Source organism: Felis catus, chromosome B4, assembly GCF_018350175.1.
Source record: "Felis catus isolate Fca126 chromosome B4, F.catus_Fca126_mat1.0, whole genome shotgun sequence".
NCBI lineage: Eukaryota > Metazoa > Chordata > Mammalia > Carnivora > Felidae > Felis > Felis catus.
The window spans coordinates 57,879,813-57,892,107 of record NC_058374.1 but is presented as its reverse complement, the minus strand read 5'-3'; the positions used below and the strand labels follow the sequence as shown (position 1 = coordinate 57,892,107).

At 37.3% G+C, this 12,295-nt stretch overlaps 1 protein-coding gene across 20 annotated transcripts in view; it reads left to right on the top strand.

Annotated features, from left to right (window-relative positions):
• Window positions 1-12,295, top strand: part of SOX5 (SRY-box transcription factor 5) — a 1,017,940-nt gene that overhangs the window by 87,623 nt on the left and 918,022 nt on the right. The window lies entirely within an intron of this gene.

Below are 12,295 nucleotides of genomic sequence, written 5' to 3'. Positions count from 1 at the left end.
TCAGATATGCATATAAGCTTGATAAATTAACATTAAAATCACCCAGTTCCTTTTCAGGTTATAAGTCTTTTGAGAATCTCAGATATTAGAAAATACATTAGGATATTTGATGAGGACTAGAGAGGCTAGATTTTTGTGGACTCCTTTCTGACCACTGGCCAACTCTAATTAGTTGTGAGATGCTCAGTCTTACACCTGTACTTGGACTCTTTTTTTAAAAAAAAATTTTTAATGTTTATTTATATTTGAGAGAGAGAGAGAGAGAGAGAGAGAGAGACAGAGAGACAGAGACAGAGTGCAAGCGGGGGAGGGGCAGAGAGAGAGGGAGACACAGAATCTGAAACAGGCTCCAGGCTCTGAGCTGTCAGTGGAGAGCCCGATGTGGGGCTCCAGCTCACGAACCTCAAGATCATGATCTGAGCTGAGGTCGGACGCTTAACTGACTGAGCCACCCAGGAGCCCCTGTACTTGGGCTCTTAAAGATAAGTATCATTTGGATTTAAGAGTGATCAGAGGTTGTTTTTTTTTTTTTTCCTAGTTGTTTGATGTGGAAGAGAAAACCTGAAAATCAAAAATGCCGCAATGTTTTGTGAGATCTGAAGGCAATAGATTTAAATATTTAAATTTAACTCAAACAGCTTCGTAGATGTAGGTGGTTGAAAACACCATGGTCAACTTAAATCCTGTTGCCGGGAATTTGCTGTTGTATTTTTACGGGGTTTTGAGATGAGCCAGCGGTATGACAAAGCTGGCGCTTGCAGGCTGGCTCCTGGGAGCCACTTGTCTGTATCTCTCCCCAACTCTGTGTTCAAGGACTTCATGGTGGGGTGGTAGGCTTGAAATCAGCCATCAGTGGGTTTTTCACCGTGAAATTTGCAGGTTTTCCTCCTGAAGAACTGATTGTTAACATACAGGAGCACAGCATTTGTTTCAGCTTTAACCGTATTATGAATGCAGATAATACTGTATACTGATCATCTTAGTTTAGTTTTAAAAGTGGTTCCCCCCAAAACTTTGGAAAGCCCCTCCTCTGTATGGTACTATTCCAGAAACAGGGGGTATAAAGATTAATAGAAAGACAAATGTTTTTGAGTAGTTAATATTCTGTGAGTAACCAAAGGGGGAAATCTTGGCAGAGGTTAAAAGTAGATGATGACTTTTTATTATAATTTCATATACTTTTTAGTATAAGAAAGATCTTCTCTTGTGTACTGCAGAATGAGTGACATATTTATTATACTGATTATATATTAAAGTAAATCACCATAGGTGACACGGTAGGTATAATTTTTCAATTATGTTATTTTGTGGCTTATGTTACATCATATATAACACTACATATGTATACATATGGTGATGACTAATTAGCATATTGTTTCTTAATTAATATAAGGAACCGTATCTGATAATGCTCTTTTTTAAAATTTATTTTGGGGCTCCTGGGTGGCTCAGTCGGTTAAGCATCTGACTTCAGCTCAGGTCATGGTCTTATGGTTCATGGGTTCGAGCCCTGCATCCATCTCTGTGCTGACAGCTCAGAGCCTGGAGCCTGCTTCAGATTGTATCTCCCTCTCTGTCTGCCCCTCCCCCACTTGCACTCTGTCTCTCTCAAAAATAAATAAACATTAAAAAATTAAAAAAAAATAAGTTTATTCTGAGAGAGAGAGAGAGAGAGAGAGAGAGAGAGAGAGAGAGAAGGAGGAGGAGGAGGAGGAGGAGGAGGAGGAGGAGGAGGAGGAGGGAGGCAGAGAGAGAATCCCAAGCATGCTCTGCACTGTCAGCATGGAGCCTGCTGCGGGACTCAAATTCACAAACTGAGATCATGTCCTGAACCGAAGTTGGACGCTCAACCCACTGAGCCACTCAGGCACCCCTGATGATGTTCTTATTGAAGGCTTTGGAAACTGAAACCTTTTCTAATTGTCTCTGGGAATTGCTCTGACAGGCTAGGGAGATGAAAATTCAGCATGTGTACAAACTCAACTGTTGGTGTATAAATGAAAATAAGTTCTAAGTACAGTCATCAATATTTAAAAAAAATTTTTTTAACGTTTATTTATTTTTGAGACAGAGAGAGAGACAGAGTATGAACGGGGGAGGGTCAGAGAGAGAGGGAGACACAATCTGAAACAGGCTCCAGGCTCTGAGCTGTCAGCACAGAGCCCTACGCCGGGCTCGAACTCACTAGCTGCGAGATCATGACCTGAGCCGAAGTCGGACGCTCAACCAACTGAGCCACTCAGGCGCCCCTAAAGTCATCTATATTAATGGCTATTTGGGACCCTTAGAAAACACAGGCCACTGATCAATGGGTTCATTTGGACAGAAAATTCAAGGAAAACATCTGGAACTTAGTGAACCAGTGCAGTTTCTCTTTGAACCCTTAGTTGCACCACACTGTGTCCTAAAGGGCGTTCTAGAGGGTAGAAGGGATGCTTTGTCCATAATCAGAGGTTCTCTCCTAATTAACATTATCAGACCTGTTAGTTACTGGTTACCACATTAGAAACTGAGGTACAATACTTTGTGAGGGGAAACCATGACAGGACGGTTCCCAACAGGACGTACACTTCTCAATTCCCTTTAACCTTTCTGAGAGACTAATTCCCTTTGCTCCACTGGGCTGTCAATCCAAAGAACAACCCCAACTTCCTCTGGGTTCCTTTCACACACACTTTGCTTATCTGTCTGAGTGGTGTTTGTCTGATCTTTCCTTTTGCATGTTTTTACTTTTAAGATCTTCTCTTTCTTATGTAAAAAAGGCAATTAGACTCGTATCTGTTTATTTTAAACAAAATGGCTGTTAATTAGTGTGATCAAAAACCCTGCCATTGTAGACTATGGGTTCCACTTTGTAGTTGCACTAAATTGAGTAGGGTTTGGTGCCAGTTGACATGATAACAACTCAAAGTCTGGCTTTTTAAAAATTAATGAACAAACACATTTATGAGGCTTTGTTTTGTCTGGTTTAGATCTATAGGCTCTAAATGCATCAGAGTTCTTATTTTTTACTGACTAATGCCGTTGCTTATTAAAAGTGCATAAAGTTATTGAAAAACTTTTTTTTTTGCTAACTTAATTGATGTGTGGAATCCACACCATTTTCATTTAATTGGTTCATTTATGATTTTATAAGTTGGAGTACAAAGTCTGCTTATTTATCCCATTAGTAACACATACTAGCATTTGTTTTTATTAAACTGTCAACTCACCAGAACTCTAGAATCATCTTAAATCGTTAGTCCCCAGAGCAACCCCCGACCATGCCCCACATTTAACATTTAGAAGAAACAAGTAGATTCTAGGTATTTAATATAAACAACTTCAAGACCATGGGTCAGTATGACATGACTCAGTGTCATACATCTTAAACATCCTTGGTACTTTACAGTGATAATTAATATGCAGATAATGATGGTGGGAGTACTATAACTCTCCTTTACAGGAAGATTATGTTCATGATATATTACTTCTAAGGCAGAAAGCTATAATAATATATACTAGCATAATTTTTTATATTGAGGATTTAGACAAGGATAAATTTCTACTTGTGTAGTCAGAAAAATTAAATCAAAATAAAATATAATTCTCCAGAATAGCTCAGATCTAATGTTCTGGTTAACTGAAGTTTAAAATTCATCATTTTTCACATTAAAGAGCAAAGAAGAGTGTCAGGGAACAAAAGGCCCAGTTCTCTGGATGTGTGCAACTTTTATGAATTATGTTTAAATAGCAGCACCTATCCTAACCTAACTTAGCTAGATGTCTGGGAGAACTTTGGGTTTAAAACATATGCCTCAGATCATCTGTAAAACAGCAATAAATCCTGATTTTTGATTGACTACTTTGAAGAAAAACATATGCTTATTTATGAATGGTAATGGATCAAAATGTCTCACTAAAGTTAGAGTTGAAAATCTACTAACTACCATTTATTTAATTTTTAGAGTAATCCAGGGAGTATTCTGTGCTCAGTAATTAATTAATCCTTGGATTCATTTATATATTATCATGTTTAAACTTTACAGTAACCCTGCAAGTCAGCCTTTGTGTACTCATCTTCAGTTGTGGAAACTCTTGCTAAAGAGTTCACTTACCTGGTAAATGACAGAGGTGAGGTTTGAACTCAGATCATTCTGACTCCAAATGCTTTCCATGACACTATTTCCTAATACTTGTCAATAACAAGGTTTTTTTTTTTTTTGTAAAAGCAATATTTTCCTATTTTGTGAGGAAATCACATCATCATCTTATATCTTTATGTTTAATTTCCCAAGCTAACAAGAGAGAATTCCCTCATTTCTAGCACTCTCGCTGTTTGGAATCATTTATCAGATACCCTTATGAATGAAAAGCTGTTCTTAATGGATTTAAGTGTTTTAGTGATCTTCATCACTTATCTTGGAAGGTTCCTGCCTTAATCTGTCCTCAGTGTTGAACATTCTTTCTTGGTATTTAGCCTAAATTTACTTCTCTTGATTATACTCATTACTCCTAGTTACCTCCCTTATTGTGGATGTGTCAGTAATGATCTATCTTTAGCCAACTGGCCTTTGTTTACAGTTCTTCCCACAAGATTGAGGCTGATGTTGTAATGATGCTTAGAGATGATATAATATAGATGTGGGTAATTGGGCAATCAAATTCAAAGTACATTCTAAACCTAGAATTAGTAGGAAAGTAATAAATGGCACTCAGTGTTGGTTTTCTACGTCGTCTGTATTTCAGTTTGCATTTAAAGACATCTGTACTTGATACTTTGAGTTTATTCACATACAGTGACTTTGTATGGCTTGTAATATTAGTGTATGCTAGCCTAGTTAATAGCTTACAAGTTTATTATATATATATATTATCTGATACTGCACCGATCTTTCATTTCTTATCATTTGCACAAAATCAGCATCTCATACAATATAACCTTTGATCATATTTGCTTCCTGCTTCCTGCCCTCAAGTCCTTGATTTCCATTTCCTTTTCAGTAGTAATGAGACAAATTATCAAACAAGCTCATTTGAGGAAACTCCAATTGTAATCAGTTAGCTTGATGGAGGAAGAGATTTTTGGAATACGGCATTTATCCTCCCTTGTGGATGCCCTGTGTAGTAATTTAAAGCTTAGTGTAGTGTATTGAGCACCCACAAAGTGAGCTTTACAAAGTGAAACCAGATTTCTTCACTCCACAGAGAATAGATATCTGTTCATAAGCTCTCTGTGTCTGGGGATTTTTGTTTTGTTTTGTTTAAAATTTTCATAATGTGCTAACCTGGGGCATTACAGAAAGTGGTTCTTTTTGTGCTTTTCTACAGAATTGAAGGTTTAAAGGCATGAGTTAAATAAAAGGCATCACAAAATTGAGAACCTAGAACATGAGTACACAAGGGGGAGAAATCCAACCCAGAAATGTCCATAAAAAAGAGAGAAGCCAAGTGGAGAACACTAAAATATAAATCAGGAACCAAAGCAGAAATAAAGGAAAGAAAGGGCAGATTACAAAATTTAGGGCAAAAGCAGGCCAGGCATTGTAAAGTTCAGTAGAGAAATAATTCATCTTCTTTTTTGAAAACATCATTAGAATCCCTGAAGACCAAGAAAATGGAAACACAGGAAAAGAAATATGAACATTTAAAAATAAAACAGTTAAAACAATAGATGGTAGACATAAACATAACAAAGATGTTAAGTACTGAGAGACTAGGCATATATGAAGTAATAAAAAAACAACAGTGGGAATAGGAGAAGACACCTCAAGAGCTATTTTGTGGGGCTATATGTAACTAAACCCTTCTGAGTGCATACAGGAGGGTTCTGGGTTCTCTGAAGGCTAGGATTGGTCTTATGCATTTCTAATATTGGGGCCACGCGTGGGAAATCAACAAATCTTCGTAGATAATCATATCTCTAAAAACTAACACCAACATAGTACTTCCTGTGTTCTAAGCACTGTTCTAAATACATAGCATATATTAACTAATTTAATCTTCACAGTGCCTGATGTAGAAGGTATGCCATGGCTACATTCCCATCTTACCGATGAAGAGGAGATGCCAGAGAGATTAGCTAACTTGCCTGGGTTCACACAGCACAAGGCTTTCATTGCAGGCAACTTGGTCGAGAGCCCATGCAGTGCTTCTCTATACTGCCATAGCCCCGTCCAGCTGGTCACCAAATCCTGATAAGTCCAGCTCTTAAATATCTGTAAAATGTGCTTCCTCATCAGCCAGTTGCCACTGTCTCAATGACTGCAGTGTCCTCAGCCCCCAGCGTTGCCCAATTCCAACCGCTGTCATTACCACCATCTCTGTAGCTGCCCTGGATTCGTCGGTGGTATCCCACAGCCTAAACACGTAACCAACCAGAAAGTCAGAAAAGGATTACTTTTCATGTACTTCTCATTTCAGTGTGCACATCAACATGATTCCTTTTGAAAGCACCTGTATTGGGGCGCCTGGGTGGCGCAATCGGTTAAGCGTCTGACTTCAGCCAGGTCACGATCTCGTGGTCCGGGAGTTCGAGCCCTGCGTCAGGCTCTGGGCTGATGGCTCAGAGCCTGGAGCCTGTTTCCGATTCTGTGTCTCCCTCTCTCTCTGCCCCTCCCCCGTTCATGCTCTGTCTCTCTGTGTCCCAGAAATAAACGTTGAAAAAAAAATTAAAAAAAAAAAGCACCTGTATTACTAGCCCTTTTTACTGACTATGAGACTAGGGCAGGGGATGAAACTCTGCACCTCTGGTTTTCATGTATGAAGTGGGACTAATGACAGTTCCTATCTCATGGGATTTTTATTAATATGTGTAATTAGAGGAGTGCGAGTGCCTATGTATAATAAGTTCTTAGGAAACTAACACTTATTAGAAGTAGCAGTGGTAGTAAAAGACAAAGCGAACACAAGCTTTACGTTCCAAAATGTGAACTACTGGTATATATGTACTTACATACACACATCATGTAAGCCTGCACAAACACACATGCATGTGTATATTTTTGCAGACATCCATTTTCCATTATTTCCCAGAGTATAGATTTCACACTCCATCAGAGGGAAGCTGAAAATCTAAACATCTTATCTGAAGCAGCCATTAATTTGTATGTGACTGCCAGTAGGTAACACTATTTGTCAACACACTTTTAAATTTATGAAATTTAAGATTGGGGTTTAGAATTTTATTTCTTTAAAAAAAAAACAATAAACATGGAAGGAGATTTAAAGAAAAGTATCCAACTTCAGTGGAGTGAATGAGGAGGGAAAGGTTTGTGTTTCTGGTCATGTAAGGAAAAAAGAACTGAAGAGTATAGATTTCAGCGTTCCAAAATAAAAAATGATGCCTGATCAGGATTGGAAGCTTCAGATCAAAAGGGCAATTTTAGAAAATTGTGGTGAGTGAATGAGGGCACTAGTTTATTGAAGAAATCAATTTGCTATCTTAACCAATGGCACCAGTGCCATCCCTATAATCTCTGAAAATAGACAGACACTTTGCGGTTCACCAATCCGTAGATTGCATCTGCTTCCTTACACCTGGCACGCTCACACCCTTTTCGAATAAGATAGTATCACAGGAGCTTTGTGGGTTTATGAAGCCACAAGTTTATTAGTTAGATAAAATCTCTAAGCGTTCAGGAGTTTTAAACTGTGTTGTCAAACTGTATTTCAGTTATAATGGCAATTTCCAAAGTAAATATGACACAGTAACTTTTAAATCTTGTCATTCTGTTTCCTTGAGTGTGTGATTTGTGATAATCTATGGCAGGGCTTCCTGTCTTTGTTTTCAAATTCAGCTGTACATAGAGAGTACCACTGAAATACTGAAACTTAGAATCTATGATTGATAAAACACTTCCGATTGCCCCAAATATTTTTTTTGGATCAAGGCGGGCCAGAACTTTCAAAGGGAAAACAAACATGGCTTTATGATTATTTTTTAACTTAAATGTAACTGACATATAACATTATATTAGTTTCAGGTATACAACATAATGATTCAATATTTCTGTATATTGTGAAATGATCACCACAGTGAGTCTAGTTAACATGCATCACCGTACATCGTTACCAGATTTTCTTGTGATGAAAACGTTTAAGATACACAGTTCTAACAAGTTTCAAATATACAGTACCATATTATTAACTATAGTCATCATGTTGTATATTACATCCCCATGACTTATTTATTTTATAGCTGGAAGTTTACACTTTCTTTCTTCCCTCATTCCTCAATTCCCACCCCACTCCTGGCCTCTGGAAGTCACTAATCTGTTGTCTGTATGTATGAGCTCAAATTTTTGTTGTTGGTGTTTATGTGAATGTGTGGGTTTTTTTGTTTGTTTGTTTTTTGTTTTTTGTTTTCAGATTCTGCATATAAGTGAGATCATATGATATTTTTCTCTGACTTATTTCACTTAGGATAATACCCTCAAGTTTCATCCGTGTTGATGCAAATGGCAAGATTTCATTCTTGTTTATGGCTGAATAATACTTCATTAAATATATATACCACAGTTTCTTCATTCATCTATCAGTGAACACTTAGGTTGCTTCCATATCGTGGCTATTGTAAATAATGCTGCACATATTGTAAATAATGCTGTAAATAATGGGAAGCACATATCTTTTTGAGTTAGTGTTTTCATTTTCTTTGGATAAATACTCTGAAGCGTACTTGCTGGATCATGTGGTAGTTCTATTTTTTAATTTTTTAAAGAAATCTCCATGCTGTTTCCATAATAGCTGTACCGGTGTCCATTCCCACAAACAGTGCACAAGCGTTTCCTTAAAACCACAGTCTTGTCAACACTTGTTATTTCTTGTCTTTTTGATAATAGCCATTTAAGCAGGTGTGAGGTGGTAACTCATTGTGGTTTTGATTTGCATTTCTCTGATGATTAATGATGTTGAGCACCTTTTCATATACCTGTTGGCCATCTGTATGTCTTCTTTGGAAAAATGTAAATATGACTTAAAATTTTTTTTTAACATTAATTCATTTTTGAAAGAGAGAGAGATACAGACCATGAGTGGGTGAGGGGCAGAGAGAGAGGGTGACACAGAATCCAAAGCGGGCTCCAGGCTCTGAACTGTCAGCACAGAGACCAATGTGAGGCTCGAACTCAAGAGCCGTGAGATCATAACCTGAGCTGAAGTTGGATGCCTGACCCACTGAGCCACCCAGGTGCCCCAGGTCTTTAAATGTATAATGAATGCAGTAGTCAGAAGAGAAAATAACCTTGGGGGCAGGATGGGGTCCTCTTTAATATATTGTTCCATCTTCTCTAAATGATCAAAAAGGTCTAATACAATAAAAACTTATCAGAACTCAGTGTTCAAAGACCTAAATAAGGTTTTTTTTATTTTTCTTCTCTTTTAGCATTTGACCGTAGGAATAGAAGTGAATCCTAAGGGAGTAATGTGATACCCAGTAATGATTTTGGAAAAGAAAATTGCAGAGTGTTCATCTGGGTTATTATATTTTCTATCAAATTTTATACACAGAATTGCTAAATAAGAATTAATTTTTACTAGGAGCTATAGGTATGGAGTTAGGAAAACTGAAGTTTTCCAATTAAACTGAGGCTTACTATGTTACCAAAATGTAAATATGAGTATTTAGCTGTGTTCCTAACATTACAAGAATAGTCTCTGTGAGAGAATAATATAATCCTATGCTATGTAAATATTTCAGTGTAATAAATATGTATTATTTCAATATAATAATATGATGAGATACAGATCTTGTATATTGTTGGATACTCTCCAGAGGTCTTCCACATTATCACTGCATCCTTGGGTAATCTCATGAGGTAAGAAGGACCGGTAGAATCTTCATTTTGCAGTTTAGAATATTGGCAAGAGAGAAGAAAATGATGCAAGCCAGAATGCTATTAATTAATAACTGAACTGGGACTAAAGTCCCAAAGAGCAGAGTATATTCCATTATATTAAACTGAAGTATAATTTTATGGTGATGATAATATGAAACAGAATTAGTTTGTAGTTATTATAAACCTTAAAACATTGGTGCTATGTGGGAGCAAGATGTTTCACACAACAGACTTTTATTTTGCTTGGCTTTCGTCACTGCCAGAGTAAGTGCTCAATGGAGGTTAGGCCTTATTATGACTGTTACAAAGATTTTGGAAAATTCCAAGACATACCACCCCAAGTAAAGTAAATTAGTGCTACTGAAAAAAAGATGATAATTCATGATATATTTATGGGAACTATTGTTAAGTTAGCATTGTTGCTATATTAATCACCATTCAGAAAGCAGGGATTTCTTCCTAGAAATTATTTAGTATGAATTGCTATTTTAATGGGGATAGAATATAACGACCCATGGTTTTATGCATTTGAGCAAAAACTGTCACTTCATATCCAATTGTCATCCTAAGGTATAAATCTGTTGACATCTTTCATATTGCAAAGTGACAGCATCAGTAGCAAACTCCAAGAATAAGAGTGGCCACTTTTATGACTTAATTAATTGACCAATGGAGAGCATGCCAAATGTAGTGCAGTGAATCTTCCTACAAAGTAACGTTTCTTGTTGTATAGCTTGAACAACGAATTGAGTATGTGTCAGTGGGCGAACTCGGTGTACTGAGACGTTGATCTTTTTTCTTCCTTCTGTAAAGATATTGTCATGTAGTAGAGGGCACCCAAATCTCAAGCCAAACATACACAGATACATGAGAATTCTTGTCCTTGGGATAGGAAGACTCTAATGGTTGTTCAGTTATAGGGGAAGAGTGTTCAATGATCTTATTTTATTTTCTTCAACAAAATATGGTCTCCGACAAGAAATGAATTCCAGATTACCCAAGGCGGTTTGGACTGGCCACGTGGTACAGTCAACTACCTAGAGGCATAGAGGGATGAGTTAAAGTCTTCCGCAAGAGTCTGTGCAGAGGAAACTACATGAGGAGGAACTGCTGCTCTGTTGCAGTTGGCCAGTACCGTGCTGCCTTCGCGTAACCCTGCAACCTATCTGCTCTCACTGCATTCTCAGAAAGAGGGGGAAGTGCAATGTCTGAGGGAGTACTTGAGAAAGGATAATGGCATGATCAGATGTACCCCATATAAATTATTCCTTGTGATGTGAAAATGCTGCTAAAGGGACCAGGAAGATTCTGAACTGAATAAGTCCAAGTGGAAACAATTCTAGAAAACACGGCAGTGTGACCCTAATCCACTTAACTTGGTCTGTCTTTAAGTTTCCACTTACTTAGAGTTCATCCTTTCAGAAGTCGAGCACCCCTGTCATTGAGTAGTGGTCAGATTAACTGGGCTGTCCTGCTTACTTGCTGGCTAAAGTCGTTTTTGTTACTTGTAATGTAAGCTCTTGGAAAGCTGCAAAGTACAGTGACAGACACTATCATATTCAATTGGACATGCTTTCTGCAGATTTGTTAAGGATTTACTCTACACATTTGTAGCATTTAGTTGCCATGGAGATGACCTCAGTGGTAAGAGGAACAGCCTTTAGGTTGGACCTCAGATTTTCCTTTCATTTCCATTTAATTTGATTTGACTGCAAAATGTCACTTCCATTGCATTGATTAAGCTTCATTGCTGCCACCAGCCGTGTTAGGAAGGTGAAAGGGCAGGCCAGCTGCTGTCATTTTGCACCCCTACCCTTTTCTGATATCAATACAGATAGGCTTTTGAGATGAGAAACTCCTTCACTACATTGATGCAGACACAATTTCCCTTGCTCACTTCATGAAATATAATAAAACTAGAATTATGTTCAAAAGTTACTATGCACTCAAAAGTACACTCTGTATAACCTCAAGTTTTCTCTTTTTCAGCTCCGTGCTTTGTAAGTTGTGATATATAATGTATGAAAACTAAAAATTACTATCTTCTGTTTCCCTTAAAATTTTTTTAAGATAAACTCTGCAGTTGTCTACTTCTTGAGATAGTTCTTTTATAGTTTGAGTCAGAAATAAATTACAAAATGAAATTATACAAATATGAAGTATTAATTTTTGCTTGAATGGGTTGGAAGTCCTATCCTTAAGTATTAAGCTAAGTGGGAAGCAAAATGATTAAACATTAGACATTAGACATTCTAAATACTACATTAGACATTAGACATTAGACAAAGTTTTTCTTTGGTATCCTGTACTGCTTCTTTCTGCTGCTTTCTTTATTCTTTTCCCTGACTCTTACTGCCTTCAGTAACCCAGAACTCATCAATCTCTTTTTTCAGGTAGAAAAACACAATTTGAAAATTTAATTCAACACTAAGTTTTGAGAAATTAAACACGTTAACTCCTTAGGAGTGCAGCATTTA